General features: G+C 44.2%; 1 protein-coding gene and 1 long non-coding RNA gene across 5 annotated transcripts in view; one reads left to right on the plus strand and one right to left on the minus strand.

Moving 5' to 3' along the window:
• The window catches only part of ULK4 (unc-51 like kinase 4), a 513,120-nt gene that overhangs the window by 481,950 nt on the left and 13,997 nt on the right, over window positions 1-17,173 (plus strand). The window lies entirely within an intron of this gene.
• On the minus strand, window positions 12,838-16,897 carry LOC138918057 (uncharacterized). The gene is made up of 3 exons (XR_011426959.1): window positions 16,726-16,897; window positions 16,207-16,619; window positions 12,838-14,630 (listed from the first exon to the last, which is right to left on the minus strand). It is a non-coding gene; the product is annotated as an uncharacterized lncRNA (long non-coding RNA).

The raw sequence follows: 17,173 nt of genomic DNA on the forward strand, positions 1-17,173 counted from the left end.
AAATCTAATTAAGGATTCAGAGGATAGAGTTGCCCTCGGGAATTTAATCATTTATTCCAGTCATTTAAGTATACTATCTTCTCCGTCTAATGCCTGAAACAGTAAACTCAGTAAATAATAGCCATGATTTTAAAATGGTCGGTGCACTTAGATGATGGTGTGTTATTCCAAAATTAGGAACATTTTAAGTATGTGGTTTACAACTGCCGTAACAACTGCAATAACAAAACAAAAGAATGCAAATAGGTTAACTAAATTTTTTAAATGTATGAGAGATGCGGCCATAATAGAAAAACATATAGAGCCTCAGGAGTTGCTCAGCTGTTTTGGATGCTCCCCCACAGTGTTCTGTGACACGGAGCCCCCTCCACACCCACGGTGTGCTCAGTGCTGTGGGTCCCTGACAGTCAGAGGAGAGGCCCTGCTTGGGAGGGCCTGCCCTGTTGGGAACCAGAGCAAAGTGGGACCCAAAGGTTCGCCAACTTTGACCATCACAACATTTCAAGACTAGGTTGGAAATTGTGGCTATTCAAAGAATTACTCTGAGGAGAGTTTCTTCTCGAAGTAAACACAGCCCCTGGGCAGGTCCATGAGTGGGTTTGGAGGTCTCTGGCAGCTGATACAGTGGAGCGTGATAAGTTAAGGTCCCTCAAAGCATTCTTAGGGTCAGGCATTAGTTATGTCATCAGCAAATCACAAAATCTCCAAGTCAAGCTGGTTTAAGCAGAGAGTGTGTGTTACATCTCTTAGAAAGGAGCCCAGAGGTGCAGGAGGCTCCGAGACTCTGCTTGCTCCTTGTTCTCGAATTGCCCTCCTCCTCACATGAGCTTCTTTCTTGGACTCTAGCAGGACATTTGCAGCAGTTCCAGACATCGTACCAAGACAGATGGTTCTCCAAAGGTTCTCCAAGTCCTGCCTAGGTCTTAGAGAAGGGAGCCTTTCCCAGAAGCCCCTGGCAGACTTCCCCTAAAGTCTTATGGACCAGATTTGGATCAGGGCCTTGGCTGGGAATCAGTCTACCAGGATTCACTCAGACTAGTTGGAAACGACCCCTGGTGCTGCAGTGGGCTTAGCTTCTCTGAGGCAAGCCGTGTGGAGGAGGAGTGCATACCCAAACAAAACTGGGGTTCCTTTAGGAACGGAAAGTGGGAAATGGATTTTTTATGATCACAGAGATGTCCACTACATGCTGTATTTCATCATTTTTTCTGGTTGTGAAATTATTTGAAATTTAGTTTTCCCACAAAACTACGTACAAACAATAACTAGACTCAAACTGAGTTTTAGAATAATTTCTCATCCTCATCAAAGGAATCACTGTGTGCCCTTTAGGTCTTTTCACACCCACCTCAGACTCAAGCAGCCTGAATGCAACTCTTAACACATTTAACTCAATCATGTTATATTTACACAGGCTCATGGGATCAAGATCCTAAAGAGGTTTTAACCTAGTTTAAGAAAACAAGCCATTTATGCCCTGTCCTCAAATGTCCCCATGTGTAGTCCTGGTAAATAATCAGAATCACTGGACTAAGCTTTATGAACAAACATGACCTCGGCCTCAGTGCAGCACTTTCCAGGATGACTCTAGTTCGGGTATTTGGACTCTGATGAACGTTAATATCATCCTAGGAGGGATCGAGGCTCTTACTGTGAGGCTTTGGTTGAGAGGAACACTCTGCTTCCACAAGACCCAAATCTGTAGCCAGAAAATCAGCCCTCTATTTGAAAAGCGCCCAAACCCCCAGAGAGTTTTAATGTCTCAGGGGTGAAAGGAGGATCTAAAATGTGTCCCTCATCAGTCACAGCTCTGTGTCCTTTCTTTGCAGAGTGAAATTACACAACCAAATTTCACCCCACAGGGACCCCACTTGATCTTATTTTGTTTCTGAATTTTGGACCAAGAAAAGTCAATATGAAGATAAGCATCATATTCCTTTCACAGCCAAAATCTGTATCCCAGGGGCAGACAACAAAGGAAGCTGCATTGTTTTTTCTTTTCACGTCATTTCAGTTCATGAACCAGCAGGAAATTGTATCCCTCTCTCTGCCACTCGTCCTATTTTCCTTCCTTCCACCAACCTAAACAGGAACAATTTCTTCCACTTGTTAGAAAAAAGAAGTCGCTAACCCCTTGACCTACTTAGCCTTTCTCAACCCCGTGGCCATGCCTGCTGGGTGACCTTCCTCACCTCTGTTCTTGGGCTTCCTTTTTTCATTCCCTCAGACACAGTCCCCACCTTGACCTTGCCATTCACCATCAAGATTTTAACCAGGTTTCACCATGAGCTCCTAGACTTACCGCCAGGCTCATTCCTTGATGTGTGGAGAGTGCCCCCCAGGAACTTTGGCAGCCTCCTGCATCGGCCTCTCTGCCATCTTTGGTGAGGTTTGTGTGAATAGTGCATTTCAAGAGGAACTGCAGCATCCTTCTACTGAGAAAGACCCAGTCTGAGCCTCCGGGCCTTGTGGTCTTGGGGCCCTGGAGAAGTGGAGTTGGATGAAAACAATGGACATCCTTGGGAGTCATTTGTCCTCTGCCTCCTGGATAAACTATTACTCATCACTCCTAGGGTGAAGTCTTGCAGAGAGACAGAAGGCAAGAGGCAGGGAAAGATGGTGTGGAAAGACAAGAAGGCCTGAGTGTGACAAAGCCTGAGTATGGAATAGAAGGAAGGTACCCTGCAGTTTCAGCAGGAAGCCATGCCCCAAATCTGTCTTCTTGTGCCACTCCTGAGCATATGCTTGGGGCCAACTTTCCTTGCCTGGTTCCAGCCTCTCTTCCTGCTTAGCTGGGGCTGTGCTGCAGCCTGAGGTGTTACCTGGACCCTGGAGAAGCTTTTCTTCCTGCCTTTACCATGTGCCCTGCCTCCTCCTCCTGAATGTCTGCTCAACCCCCCGCTGGTCCTCACAGCCTCAACCTTCCACCTGCCCTCACTCACTCCCTAGTCTGCTTTCTCCCAGGGCTTGCATACGTTCATGGCCTCTGAGTCCTGGGCTGGGCAGTTCTGAATAATGCAACCTCATGCAGCTACCAGATTAACTTAGTGCCAGATTCACTCTCTGGCCCAAGAAAGCTGCGTCTCTGACCCTTACTCATCCCCTGTGAGAAAGAGAGAGAAAAATAATGCCCACCTCAGAGGCTTACTACAAGGATTCAAAAAGATAAGACCTTCACAAATCATAATGCACCAATCTATTATCTTTTTAAAGGAAACTGTTAGATATCGATCTCTGAAGATACAGAGCCTCTCATTCAACTTGGCACATCAGCACTGTCATCAAAATGGGGTCCTAGGAAAGATCTTCCTTCCCTAGATATTGACAAAATGTGTTCAGCTTTAAGGCAATCTCAGGTTCAAATTTCAATCGATAAAAAGAATATAGAGTGAACAATTTCCCATCCAGTCCTGTTGTCCAGTCACCAAATTCTCCTATTTGGAGGCAGCCAGTATTATCATTGTTCTTGATAACACCCCAGAGATGTTTTATGCTAAACAAGTCAGTGCTGGCTATCCATTCTCCTCCCCCGTTTACACAAATGGTAGCTTACTACACCTTTCTTTTTTTTTTTATTTCAATAACATTGGTTTATAACATTATATAATTTTCAGGTCTACAACGTTATGGTTTGACTTCTGTATATACTACAGTGTGCTCACTACCAAAAGTCTGGTTTCCATCCATCACCATACAATTGACCCCCTTTACCTATTTTGCCCTCCCCCCACCCCTTCCTCTCTAGTAACCACCAATCTGTCTTCTGTATCTGTTTTTGTTTTGTTTGTTCTTTTTTGTTTTTTAATATTCCACGTATGAATGAGATCATATGGTATTTGTCTTTCTCCATCTGACTTATTTCACTTAATATAACACCCTCAAGGTCCATCCATGTTGTTGTAAATGGCAAGATTCCATCTTTTTATGACTAAGTAGTATTCCATTGTACATATATACCGCATCTTCTTTATCCATTCATACATTGATGGGTACTTGGGTTGTTTCCATTTCTTGGCTATTGTAAGCAGTGCTGCAATGAACATAGGGGTGCAAATATTTTTTCAGATTAGTGTTTTTGTTTTCTTTGGATAAATACCCAGAAGCGGAATAGATGGAGCATATAGTAGTTCTATTCTTAATTTTTTGAGGAATCTCCATAGTAGCTGCACCAATTTACATTTCCACCAACAGTGCACAAGGGTTCTCTTTTCTCGACATCCTCTTCAACACTTCTTATTTCTTGTCTTTTTAGTAATAGCCATTCTGACGAGTGTGAGGTGATATCTCATTGTGGTTTTTGACTTGCATTTCCCTAATAATCAGTGGTGTTAAATATCTTTTCTTGTGCCTGTTGGCCGTCTGTATTTCTTTGGGAAAATGTCTGTTGAGGTCTTCTCCACACAGTTTTAGTCAATTGTCTGTTTTTTTGTTGTTGAGTTGTATGAGTTCTTTATATATTTTGGATATTAACTCCTTATCAGATATATTATTTGCAAATATCTTCTCCCAGTAGGTTTTCTTTTCATTTTGCTGACAGTTTCCTTTGCTGTGCAGAAGCTTTTTGTTTGATCTACTCCCATTTGTTTATTTTTGCTTTTGTTTCCCTTGCCTGAGGAGACATATCCAAAAAGATACTGCTTAGACCGATGTCAAAGAGTGTACTGCCTATGTTTTCTTCGAGGAGTTGTATGGTCTCAGGTCTTACATGCAAGTCTTTAATCCATTTTGAGTTAATTTTTGTGCACAATGTAAGATAGTGGTCTACTTTCATTCTTTCGCGTGTGGCTGTCCAGTCTTCCCAACACCATTTATTGAAGAGACTTTCCTTTCTCCATTGTATGATCTTGGCTCCTTTGTTGAGAATTAGCTGTCCATAGGTGCAGACTGCACCTTTCGTTTCCACTTTCTCCTTGGTTGTGTTATCTTTGCCAGTCAGATAGGTGGAGATGGTATTTTGCTGTAGTTTTAATTTGTGTTTTACCTACTGGGAGATTAAGCACAATTTCCAGTCTAAAAGTTATGTGAGTTTCTTTTCTTGTGAACTGTATTTTTTACTCCCCCCTTTTTTTTTTGAGTTGGTTTTATACTTATTGATTTGTAGGAGCTCTTTATTAGGGAAACAAGCCCTTTGTGATGTATTGTCACAACTATTTTCTTTATTTACCTTTTGATTTTGTTCATATTGGTTGTTTCCATGCAGACTTTGATTTTATGTAGTCAGATTTCTGTCATATTCTTTGGAAAGAGAGAAGGAAGACAAAGAGCTGTTCAGCTCTGAGGTTTGCCTTTCAGGGAGTCTGTCTTGAGCTTTTATTCTCTTTCTACCACCTGTTATCTTCTGACCTCCCCTCTCAGCCAAGGAAAGGTGCAGCGGTTGGAGCTTTGACCTGGGATAGTCCAAAGAAGCAAGGGATAGTCCAAAACTTGGAGTGTTAGCACAGATTGAGAACTCAGATGAGATCTCAAGGGAAGGGCTGCCTTGGAAGGCAGGCTCGAAGGTCCAGGTAACCAGAACATAAGGATTCCTCAGAGCTCTGGAGAAAGCAATCTTTTGTTAAATTGGGGTTGGACTGAGGGTGCCAAGCTTGTTCTACACTTACTATCATCAGATAGATGTGGGAGAATAAGAGAATTAACCCAGTCAGTCAGTTGAAATCCACACAGTTGAGGTCGGCCATCAGGGCATTCATAGACACACCTTTGCTAGCTCATTTTCTCCCCTAGACAGCAAGCCAGGCCCCTGTGGATCAGCATTAGTCTCACCTGTTAAATATTCTGTCATGTGGAATCCTGGAATCAGGGACTGGGAAAGGGGCTAATTCTTGAGCCTTTCTGCATTGCTGTCCCTTCCTTAATACAGCTGTGGCAAAGCCCATGCCCAGAGAGGACAACTCACTACCACTTGCTCTGCCTGGAGACCGATGGCAGCAGCAGCTGGGTCAGTCGTCGTCAGAGGGCATGGCAGAGCTACATTTTCTGGGCAGATGGTGTCACCCTGGACCCTGCAGATGTTAGGAAAGATTCTGAGCAAGTTCAGTAGCAGCTGGGTTGTTCTCTTATGAGCATTCAAACATCTGACGGATCGACCAACTTGTCTGGACTAGTAGCCGAAAGGTTTGCTCTGAATGCCATTACTGATTTTTCCCCACCCTTTATCTCTCCACCCTTTGGCCATTCTCTTAAAGCCGGATTCTAATCTTTCTTTGAAAAGAATATTTCTCAAAAGAAATGTTTTCTCCCTCTGCTTGACACTCCTGCAGCAAGAGAAGATGAACAAGAGGCTTTGATCTTGTAGGTACTCTTTTTAAGTTTAATCTTTTGATCTAATGTTTGTTTCTATGTACTTAATGATCTGCTTCAAAATCACCTAAATATCAGGTCAAATAAGACAAATACTTTCAAAAGCACACCAATGCTTTATTGTAACCTCCTACAAAGTGCTATTAAATTGTTCTTTGGCAGGAGGTGAAGAGGAGAACTTCCCAGGTCTCCTCTGTAACAGTGGGTCACTGACCTAATGATCCCTGAAGCCAAAATAGCAAATGACACATCAGCAACTCTGCTTTGTCACGTCACTCTCCTAATATTCCTTATAGGAAGTGGTAGACAAGTTCCTTCTTCCAAGGCGTTCACCAAGCACCAAAGGATGTGCAAGATTGCCCATGTCTTTCTTGGGAGGGTTGTAGGGTGACCTGGTTCACTCTACTTCAGCCCCATTGGAATGTGGGCCTCAGCCAGTTTAGTGGGCAGAGCACAGATGTCTCAGGCATCCCCACACAGAATTACTAGTGGACAGAGCACTGCATCTAGGTTATCAAAGTTGGGTAGCTATCATGGAGACATCTTTTCCCCTCACCCTTTACCTTTTCTGCCACCACACAGATAGAAGTCCTAGACACATGAGACCGTAAGATACAGGACTCAGAGAAATTCCAACCAATTGGAGCAATATCAAATTGGAACATAGCTCTATGGGATGTAATTGACTGCACTGCTTATTGAGGTGTCAGAATAAGTGAACTGCAGTGAATCAAGCCCACCAAAATTTTTATTCTGGTCCAATATAGTTAGAGTCAGGTATTCTAGGCCAAGGCCTATAATTAATTTGGCTGTATCTGTGCCAAATTATTCTTAGGAATAAGAATTTAAGATTCTTTTGTTGCCACCCATCTTTAAGTGCATGAGTCAGTCCCTAGGTGTTTTATTTTTTTAAAGGTAATTAATCTGTGCTTTTTGAAGAAAAATATTACCACTGTGACTGAACATCAGTGTATTGTTGACTGTGTTGCTGTGCAACCTTAAAATATACTGCCAACTAAGGCATGTGCACACAAAAGGAAAAACTGGAAACATTCCAGGTATCCAACAGTAGAGAAATCGCTAGACAAATTTTGGACATGTAGTGTTACAAATTAATACATAAGGACTTCTGCTTCAGGGCAAGATGGAGTAACAGGGCACAGATCTACCCTCCTGCCTGAAACAACAACAAAAACAGAAAATATGTATATATAACAATGGTTTTTAAGACACTGGACATCAGGCAGTGAAAGATAGTGATCCCTGAGAGACAGTACACAAACAGCTGAGTCCTATGATTGCCCTAGCTTGCTGCCTTGAGAGTTTGCAGGCCAGAGCACGTGGAGGGGGTACTGAGGTGGAACCCAGAAGATTCCCTTAGTAGAGGAGGCAGAGCTGAGTGTCCAGGGAGAGCAAGGCAGCTAGAGTTCACAGGACACAGTACTGGGGAGGAGAGGGCTGCACAGAGAGGGACCTTGGAGATCTGCAGATGGTCCCCCTTGAGTATTCAACAGAGTGCCTAGCAGTGCCTCTGTGTGAGGCCAGGGAAAGAACTGCCCACAGGGATTAAAGGGAACAGTGCCTGGTGTTCATACAGGGCCTGGAATAGTGTTCCCACGAGCCTAATGGAAAAATCTCATGATTCACGAGTCGTGGGGCAGACTACACAGAATGGTCTTCTCGCCTTGGTAGTGGTGAATAATTAGTCCTAGACTGAGCAGTGCTTCAGAAACCACCTAACAAATAAAAAAAGCAAAACCCAAAAGGGTCAAAGTATTTCAAGTAATTCAACTGCATCCCCAAATAAAAATCAAGAATATTTATCAGAATACAAAAATATCAAGCAACAAGGTAAATTTCATAATATCTGGCATCAAAGATTATAAAGTATGCAAAGATGCAGAAAAACACAATCTATCAAAACCAATCCAGAACTGACACAGATGTTAGAATTAGCAGACAAGGATGTTAAAAGTTATTATAACTGTATTATATATAGTTAAAGAGTTTAGCAAAGACATAAATGTAAAAATACATATTTTTACATTTATGTCTTTGCTATATTTTATTTAGATCTAAAAAGAACTGTTAGAGATTAAAACTACAATATCTGAGATGAAAAATACATGGATAGGATTAACAGCAGATTAGACATTGCAGAAGAAAAATTAGTGAGGTTGAACACAATGGTTACAGACACTATCCTAAATGAAACAGAATAAAAAAAGTAAAGAGCATCAGTGAGCTTTTGGATAACTGCAGGTAGCCTCATATATGTGTAATTGGAGTCCCCAAAACAAAAGAAGGGAGAGAAAAAAATATTTGAAGAAATAATGGTGGAAATTTTTCTATATTTGTTAAAACCATAAACCCACAGATTTAATATGCTTAATGAACCCCAGGCACAGGAAAGTTGAAGAAAACTAAATCAAGGCACATTACAATCAAATTGCTCAAAACCAGTGATAAAGAGAAAATCTCTAAAGCAGCCAGAGGAAAAAGAAACTTTACATACAGAGGAACAAAGATAAGGATAACAAGTTTCTCTTTAGAAACAATGGAAAAGAGAAGACAATGAGGCAACATCTTCAAAGTATTGAAAGGAAAAACTGTCAACTTAGAATTCTATAACCAGCAAAAAAATATCTTTCAGAATTGAAGGCGAAAAAAGACATTTTCAGATATACAAAAGCTGAAAGAATGTATTCCCAGCAGACCCACACTACAAGAAGCCTTTCAGGTGAAAGGAAAATGACACCAGATTGAAATCTGTATCTACACAAAGGAGTGACGATCATCAGAAGTGGTAATGACGTTCCCACCAGCAGTGTATGAGAGTTCATAGTAGCTTTATTTGTAATAGCCCAAAGCTGGAGACAACCCAAATGTCAATCAATAAGTGATGGGATAAAGAAACTGGTATATCCATATAATGGAGTACTACTCAGCAATAAAAAGGAATGAATTATTGATACATGCTACAGCATGGATGAAACAATGCAATTATGTTGAGTGAAAGAAGCTAGACAAAAAAGAATATATACTGTATGATTCCATCTATATAAAATTATATGAAATGCAAAGTAGCATATAGTGACAGAAAGCAGAGCAGTGGTTGCCCGGAGATGAAGGTGGGAGTAGGGTGGAGAGGAAGGGATGAATTACAAATGAGTATGAGGAAATCTTTGAGGGTGATGGATATATTATCTTGATTGTGCTGTTGGTTTCATCCATGTACACGATTGTATACATATGTATAATTTAGCAAATTGTACATATGTATATAAGTCTATATAAGTTTTATATGTATATAAGTCTATATAAGTTTTAAAAAACCTTAAGAATCCTACACACACACACACTTACTTACTCACTCACACATACACCTGGCCACATGGGCTGGATGGCTAGAAGGGTTACATTCTCTACTTAGAAGATGTGGAGGCAGCCCCACCCTCCCATTAGCCGAGCCTTTGCTCTGTGTAAGTTGACTCCACAGCAGAGTGGTTTTAAAGGGACCAGGGAAGGAAGAGGAGGCTAGTGGAGGGAAAGGTATAGCAGTACTTCAGCTAGAAGGAGGAATAGGAGTTCCCCCTTCTTCCTAGTGAAATCCTTTTCTCAGTCTCAGTTTATTTTCCTGCCTCTGTTCAGTGAAAATCTGCTAAGAATACTTTTGCATTTGAAGTGGGGTTCATGAAGCACTTGTAAGTCATCAACATTCTACCTCATCTGCAATCACTGAACAGTGTTCATCTTGGATGTGCTCTTAGGCTTCCAAGAGGCCTGACCTTGTACTATGAGCCATTAAGGATCATGTGGAGAAACAGTGGTCTAGCCTGCTTGTGGCCAAACCACTTGCTCCTGAGAATTCCCCCATGGTAGCTTGCCTGGATTGGGAGAGAGTCCTTCTTGGTCTCAGAGTTCCGGGAGCTCGACCCCATGAGGCCCTCTCTGTCCCCCTCTCTGCTCTACAAAGAAGTGTGAGCAGAGTCTGCAGCTAACCTGAGGCTTTTCCAGAGCCTCCGACCCATCCATTAGAGACTCACTGGGGTCAAGGCTCTGGCACCCTGTTAAAGTACCCAGGGTAGTCTAGAAGGAGGCCACATGAGTGACTGCCATGTGGTGGTCACAATTCCCTTGAGTCCAGGACCCTAAACCCTGTCTTGTCACCAGCACCAGCCAATCTTGCCCCTCCACTGCCTCCTCCCCTGCCCCCTCCCCCAGTGGGTCTCCACAAGGATGAGGGGCAGAGGCCTGCGGAGGTTGGCCAACTCAGCCTGCCAAAGCCTTTTATAGAGGAGTAGCCAGGCTCTTTGATGTTGCCCCGGAAGCCTCTGAGACCTTGCTTCAGTTAATTTTATCCCAGGGCCAATTTGACACTTGTCCAGGAAGTTGTTTCCTGTGCATACCAATTCCACTCGGCTCTGTGTGGTCCATCAGGTTTGCCCCAGAGGAGGGAATGTTTGGGTCAGCAGACTTCTGGGAGTCTTCCAAGCCTCTCCGCCCCCCACTACCACCACCACCACCACCACCACCACCACCACCACCACCACCACCACACACATAGCTTCTTGTCACCACCCAGCTGTGCATAATGGACACTTTGGGGTCAGCTGACAGCCAACCTGTCTCTCTGAGGTGAAAATCCAGGGATTTCATGAACCCCCTTCCTCCTCCTGGAGTCAGCCTTTCTCAAAGGCCTCACAAAGAATGTCCTCAAACTGTGGTCTGGCCTGAGGGAGGGGAGGGCGAGATCTCTCAAAGGGGCTGCTCGTTTTCTCAAAATGGTCATTATTAAAATGTTTCCAAATAGAGTTTTTCAGTATTTGATCGAGTTGCTCAACAAAAACAACAGCCAACGTGGGAATTTTCAGCTGTCCAGCGGTCAATACCTGGTCTAACTTTTGACTAATTGGTGCCTGATGGCTTTAATCATGTAAACCAAATGTGCCCTAATTTCCTTTTCTATTTCATTTTCCTCCCAATCTATCAATTTGAGGAAGTTTTAGAAGCCTCCAGTGTTTCATTAGAGAGTCTCATAAGTTTGAGGTGGAGCTTGGAGGACAGAAAAGGCAATGAGTGGACTCTTCGCTCAAGCGTGCCGCCAGCTCTGCCTGACTGTGTCCAGCCTTGTTCTGACACATGTTGAGGAGGCTGCTGAGGTGATGGTGAGTCTCATGGAGGCACCTGCCTCCGGGAAGGCATCCCAGGAAGCATGTGGATCATTCCCAAAGTGGGCCTCTTCCTGCATCCACACTTTTGCTGGCTGTGGCCACCTGTGGCTGTGGATCTGCCCAGTGGCCTTGACGTGGCTTCTCACCCCGACCTGCAGGTGGAGGACCAGGGCTCAGCCCAGACTGAAGATTGTAGGATGTTGGCCCATTCTCCAGGCCTGGCCACCTTGACCTCTCATGTCCCTTAAACCCCAAGGCCCTCTTTCCCACCCTACAAATCCCAACTTGATATGTTTGGAGTCCTTTCTCATGGCTTCCCTGAGAGCCTGTCCGGGCCAGGAACTAGGCTCCAACCCCATGACATCTCCCAAGTCTCCCTTTATACTTGTGAGTTCAATGGATTCACAGCAGGAGAGGTGTTTCTGCTCAACAGAGCATGTTATAATGAGCAGAAATGACAACCGGCCATAACCGACTGACTTTCTCCCTGCGTCGTGACGGGTGTTTCAGGAGGAAGTTGAAGACTTCAGTCATTTAGGTGACAGTTTCACCAGGTATTAAGAAGTGGCCACTTACCAAAAGAAACACATTCATCTGATAAGACCATTTAAAAGATTACTAATAATTGTCAGTTGTTTTATCTCCCCTCCACTCTGAGAATTAATATGTAATCATGTTACCCATTTCCAAATGTAAGATCTCTAGGCCCACCTTACTCTTTCCTGAAGAGCACTTGAGCTACCTTATTTCTGATAGAAATCTCAAAGGTTCTGATTCCATATCATGAAGTCTAGGATGCAGACTTTTCTCTCATTCCCCCCGAAAGGGACTCTTTAGACACTTTCCCTATGAGAAAGGGTCATCACTGCTTGGCTCGTTTGGCACACACACCCCCACAGTCACCTGCTGCCTTACACGTCCACGAAAGTGTTGTCTCTGCCATTGAAGATGAAGGTCCAGGCAGCATCTTGTCTTTGCTTAACTGAAGGATCAGTGGAAGAGAGGGCAGGAGGGATCAAGTCAGGTGAGTTCCTGGATGTGGTTCCCTCATCCCCATTGCCTCCACCTGGACCATTTCCACAGTCCCTCCTAGCTGGCTCCCTGCCTCCAGCCAGTCCCTGCTTCTGCAGCCTCCGAATCTCCATCAGGCTTCTTCCCACCTCAGGACCTGTGTGGCTGCTGCTCTTGCCCCTCTGTAGAATACAGATCCCCCAAATCGTCTCATAGCTGGTTCTTTCTCATCATTCCATCCTCAATTCAAGTGTCTTCTCCTCAGGGAGGCTGTCCTGGCCACCGTCCTCACACCACAATTTCTCCTCTTCCCCTGCTTTATTTTCTTCATGACACCTATGTCAAATTATTCTGCTTACTTTTTAATTGTTTCTTACAGTGGAAGCTCTGACTTGACACCCTCCCTGCACTTTATCCCCAGAATCTAAACAGGATACAGCACACAGTAGGTGCTCAGTGCACTCTGTCTTCTCGACCACAGAATCATCCCAACTAACATCTGTAGGGCCTTGACAGTTGCTGAAAGAGCTTTCCATGTGTACTCCTTTCGTGCGTGATTGTGACTTCTTTCTGCCCACCTCTCAGAGGCTGAGGGCGCTGGGAGTGAGGATTGGGTGGGTAATTTTCTTAAAACCCTGGAGGCCTCAAACTGAGGATGTACCCATACTCACTTCATGTAATTGCAGTTGTGTTCCACACGTTTTTATATTTTATGTTTTTTGCTTAATGTTACTTTAGGAGGATTTTCCTGATGTCCTTATTTATAATGGCTGCATCACAGCAGGGTGCTTAGTGACTGGCAGTGTCCTCACTTGATAGAGTGAGGAATTGAGGAACGAAGGAAGCTATGCGGCTTGCTTGGCCTTGTTGACCTGACATTGCTCTGTTTTGCTCCCCCATGTCCAATAGAAAGTTCAGAGAAAGGTCTAGAAATGGGCACTGTTAAGCCACTTCTCATCTACTTCTTTCTTACCTCAAAGTCCTGCCATTACACACACACACACACACACACACACACTACATATTAGAGATTCCATTGTCAAATAGACACTTCAGTATGATCCCAGGTAGTATTCCTAAGGATTGGCTGAGATTTGTATGGGTCAAATTCACATAATATCTACACACATACTTCTTCACACGATGGTTATTACCTTGAATATTTTCTCTTGTGAGGAAATGATTCCAGCAATATCCCATGGCTGACATCTCAGTGCCACTGCCCTGGAAATCTGTTCTCTCACATTTGCCTTTAGAAGAAGCAGTTGTATTGGGTCCTCTGGGGAAAGTGGTATGACCTGATCCTGTATTCCACCAGAGATTTCTTTGGGCCAACCTCTAGTTTATTCTTATATCCATAAGAGGTCCACAGTCATAGTTCTTTGCCAATTAAAACTGCTTTTTCCTCACTGGCTGTGGTAGTTAGTTAGTTGGATCAGGCCTAAAAGATTTCCCAAACCAGTTATATTATATTCAACATTTTAAACTTGCTGAATTTAATGGCCAGAAACTGATGTAATTATGAACAGTTTCTAAGCAATAAGGGCATTTTTACTGCCCCACAGAGAGCTGAGAGAATTAACTGGCCTAAAATGAAGAAGGTAGATATGGATAATTTTCTTCTAGAAAATAATTATGTCTTATGGGGTGAAAAAGAAAAACATCCAAATCCTCAGCAGGTCATTTCCATGGCTTTTGGATTTAGCAGGTGCCCACAGGTACAGACAGGAGTTTGGGCAGGAGAGGAGAATGGGTGTCTGGCCAGGCTGAGGAACTACAGACCCCCGGAGGAGGAAAGAAAGGTCAAGGGAAAGAAGGAAATCCTTACACACTAGTGTGTTCCACTAAAGTCAGCTCACCCAGACCATCTGATGATCCACATGTTTGCTTACCAGCCATCCTCCTTTACTTGCTGCTTTTCCAACTCTGGAAAGATCAGTTGAGAGAAGAGTGCACTTTGACCCCAGCTCTAGAGGCTGCTGTCTGAAACACTGCAGGCCCAGCCATTCCTTCAGGAACCTGGGCTCCTAGAAGCTGGAGCTGGCTCCCCACCGTGGCAGAATGTCAGCCTCCTCATTACTAATGGGAGGCGTCACTGTCTCTGTGAGTGCTCTGTCTCTGTGTTGGGTGCTCCTGCGGCTAGACCTTTATGGGGAGAGGCAAAGGGCAGCATGGTGACTGGGGTGAGGGGGGCATTGGAGAGAGTCGGCCAGATTTGAGGCTCCACTGCAGCTCTACTACTGACCAACACCCTCACCCATCCCTAACGTGGATCATACAGGACCTTCTTCATAGGGTCATTGTGAAGAGAAAAAGAGAATGGCCCACAATGGCTACCCAGCAAACTGTTAATTCACCTGCCATCACCATCAAGGACAGACCTCCACCTAAGGGTACAAGGAGAGCTGTGCAAAGCCTTCTGGTAGCCAGCTGCTGAGAGAAATTGCCCAATAAATGGTGGTCTCCACATCAGGAACTGTTTACTGGACAGAACATAGGATCCACAGACTCTTTCAGTCCAGACCCGGAACTCCTGGTTCTGTCTAAGGTCCTTGGTCCCACAGGAAATGATGAGAATCAACAGCAACAATGGTGGGGAGCAAAGGATGCCATGCAATTTATAAGGGGGGCCCACACAGTGGCACAGAGTGGGTAAGCCTTCACACAAGGTCACCAGCATGTAGGCAGTGGAGCTAGAAATGAAACATCATTTCATTAGTCAGTCAGTCACTTATGACTATTAATCAGCCAATCAGGCAATAGCTGTGCAGGGTGCTTAGGGGCATATGTGAGGATGGAGTGATCTCTTGGGAAGAGCACGGATGTTCAAGTTGGAGAGGCTGGGTCCTATCTCAGTGCCACTGTTTGCTGGCCAGGTGAACTTGGCCAAGTCACATGAACCCTGCTAGCCTGTTTCCTATTCTGTAAAATAAACATAGTAATACTTATTTTTCAAGGTTTTCAAAAAGAAGATAATATATTTGAAAGCACTTTAATGCTGTTCCTAAACATAGTGGGTTCTCCAAAATGTTAGTTTCCTTTCTTGACCCAAATCCCAAACTCTTTACTCCAAGGCCGTTTGGCTTAATTAGTCCTGTGGACAAAGGTGAATCCCAACACTTTCTACCTGAAACCAAGGTTTTGTTAGCTCTGCCCACAAACACCTGCTAATGCCCTGTGCACACTCCTTCCCTCCCCCTGGTTCTTCTTGGGTATACAACCTGGAAATACATGGGTGCTCTCGAACAAGAGGTGATCAGCCATTTTCTTCCACTCCTGTCCTACCCTTCTTCAACTTGAGAAATCACTATATACCAGATGCCACCACTTCCCTGGGCCTCAGTGCCCCTGGGGTCTCACAGTGAGTTAAAGCTAAACTGGGCTTCATTCAAAGTGTAGAAGAATGCCTCCTAAGAAAGCTCCTAAGAAAGAGCTGCTTATGCCCCAGTACTATTGAGGGTGTTTAGTGTAATATCTCTGTCCCCCAGACAGAACCTGTGTTCATGGGTATCTGGGCCAAATCTAGGGGAGCAAGGCTTTGTGACTGGGCCTGCCTCACCTGCAAGACCCTGTCTCTTCCCTTGAAATGCCCAGTGTAGATTCCAGCTGGAACCCCCTCCTTGGTGATCAGCAGATCCACTGACAGGAAACCCTCAGGATACCTCTAGATTTCTTTCAGATCATCCCCTGGCTTGCCAGCCCTGGTCAGAAGGGGCCTCACCTGCTTTTCTTGAGGAACATCAGGTTTCTAAATGGACTCCAGGGAAGGCACAGATGCCATGAGCAGCTCAAGGCTGTGCATGAGAATTACTGCATTCCACCCCAGAGGCACTCAGCATCCCATGGAAGGTGTGATGAGCATATGGGCCTCGGTGCAGAGCAGCATGTGTTAATATAGTCTCGCTTTAATCTGAATGTGAAAGGTGAGACCCTGGCAGCAGCTGAAGAAGTTTCTGGAGAGACCCAGAATGAGCACTGCAACACCAGGTAGAAAGTAGAGGAGGGCCTGCCAGATTCCATCACGCCGAACAGAGGTTCTTCCCCGGATTCCATCCCAGTGTCCGATGGCAAGAGGATAGCAAGTCTCGATATGCAATTGGTAGAAATGACTTTGAAGTAACATAAAGACCTCAGCTGAAGAGAAGACAAAAGTATATGTTAAAAGAAAAAAATAAAGGGGCTGGATGGACAGGTTTATTTTTGAAATTTAAACTCTCTGAAGTAGAGTTGTCATAGTTACCTGCTTGTTTTTACTTGTATTTATGAGATCTGAAGGCCACGGAATTAAAATAATCCTCCCCTGTGTGAAGTGTGTGTCTGTAATAACAAGCGCCAGGGAGCACCTGGGCTGTGCTCACTGTTGTCAGTTTCATCTCCTGATTTTGTTTCTAGTCTGTCCATGTTGCCTGGGCCTGTTGAGAGGAACTCAGGATTAGAAAACTAAAGTTACCTTGGCTTCACTTTGCCACACACATTCAGGATCACTGAAGATACAGACATATGTATTATTACACGCCCATAAACAAAGTCCCACGGCCTGCCCACACCTGACTCAGTTACGGCCACATCGCTGTCCATCCCTGCAAACATTTCTAAATAGAAAAGCTCACACCAGAGCATTTTATTAGCTTCTTGAGGATGATGCTGTGAGTCATATTTATGAGCATTAATTCATGATGTGCCATGAT

The sequence above is a fragment of the Equus caballus genome, chromosome 16, assembly GCF_041296265.1.
Source record: "Equus caballus isolate H_3958 breed thoroughbred chromosome 16, TB-T2T, whole genome shotgun sequence".
In the NCBI taxonomy this organism is placed as follows: Eukaryota; Metazoa; Chordata; class Mammalia; order Perissodactyla; family Equidae; genus Equus; species Equus caballus.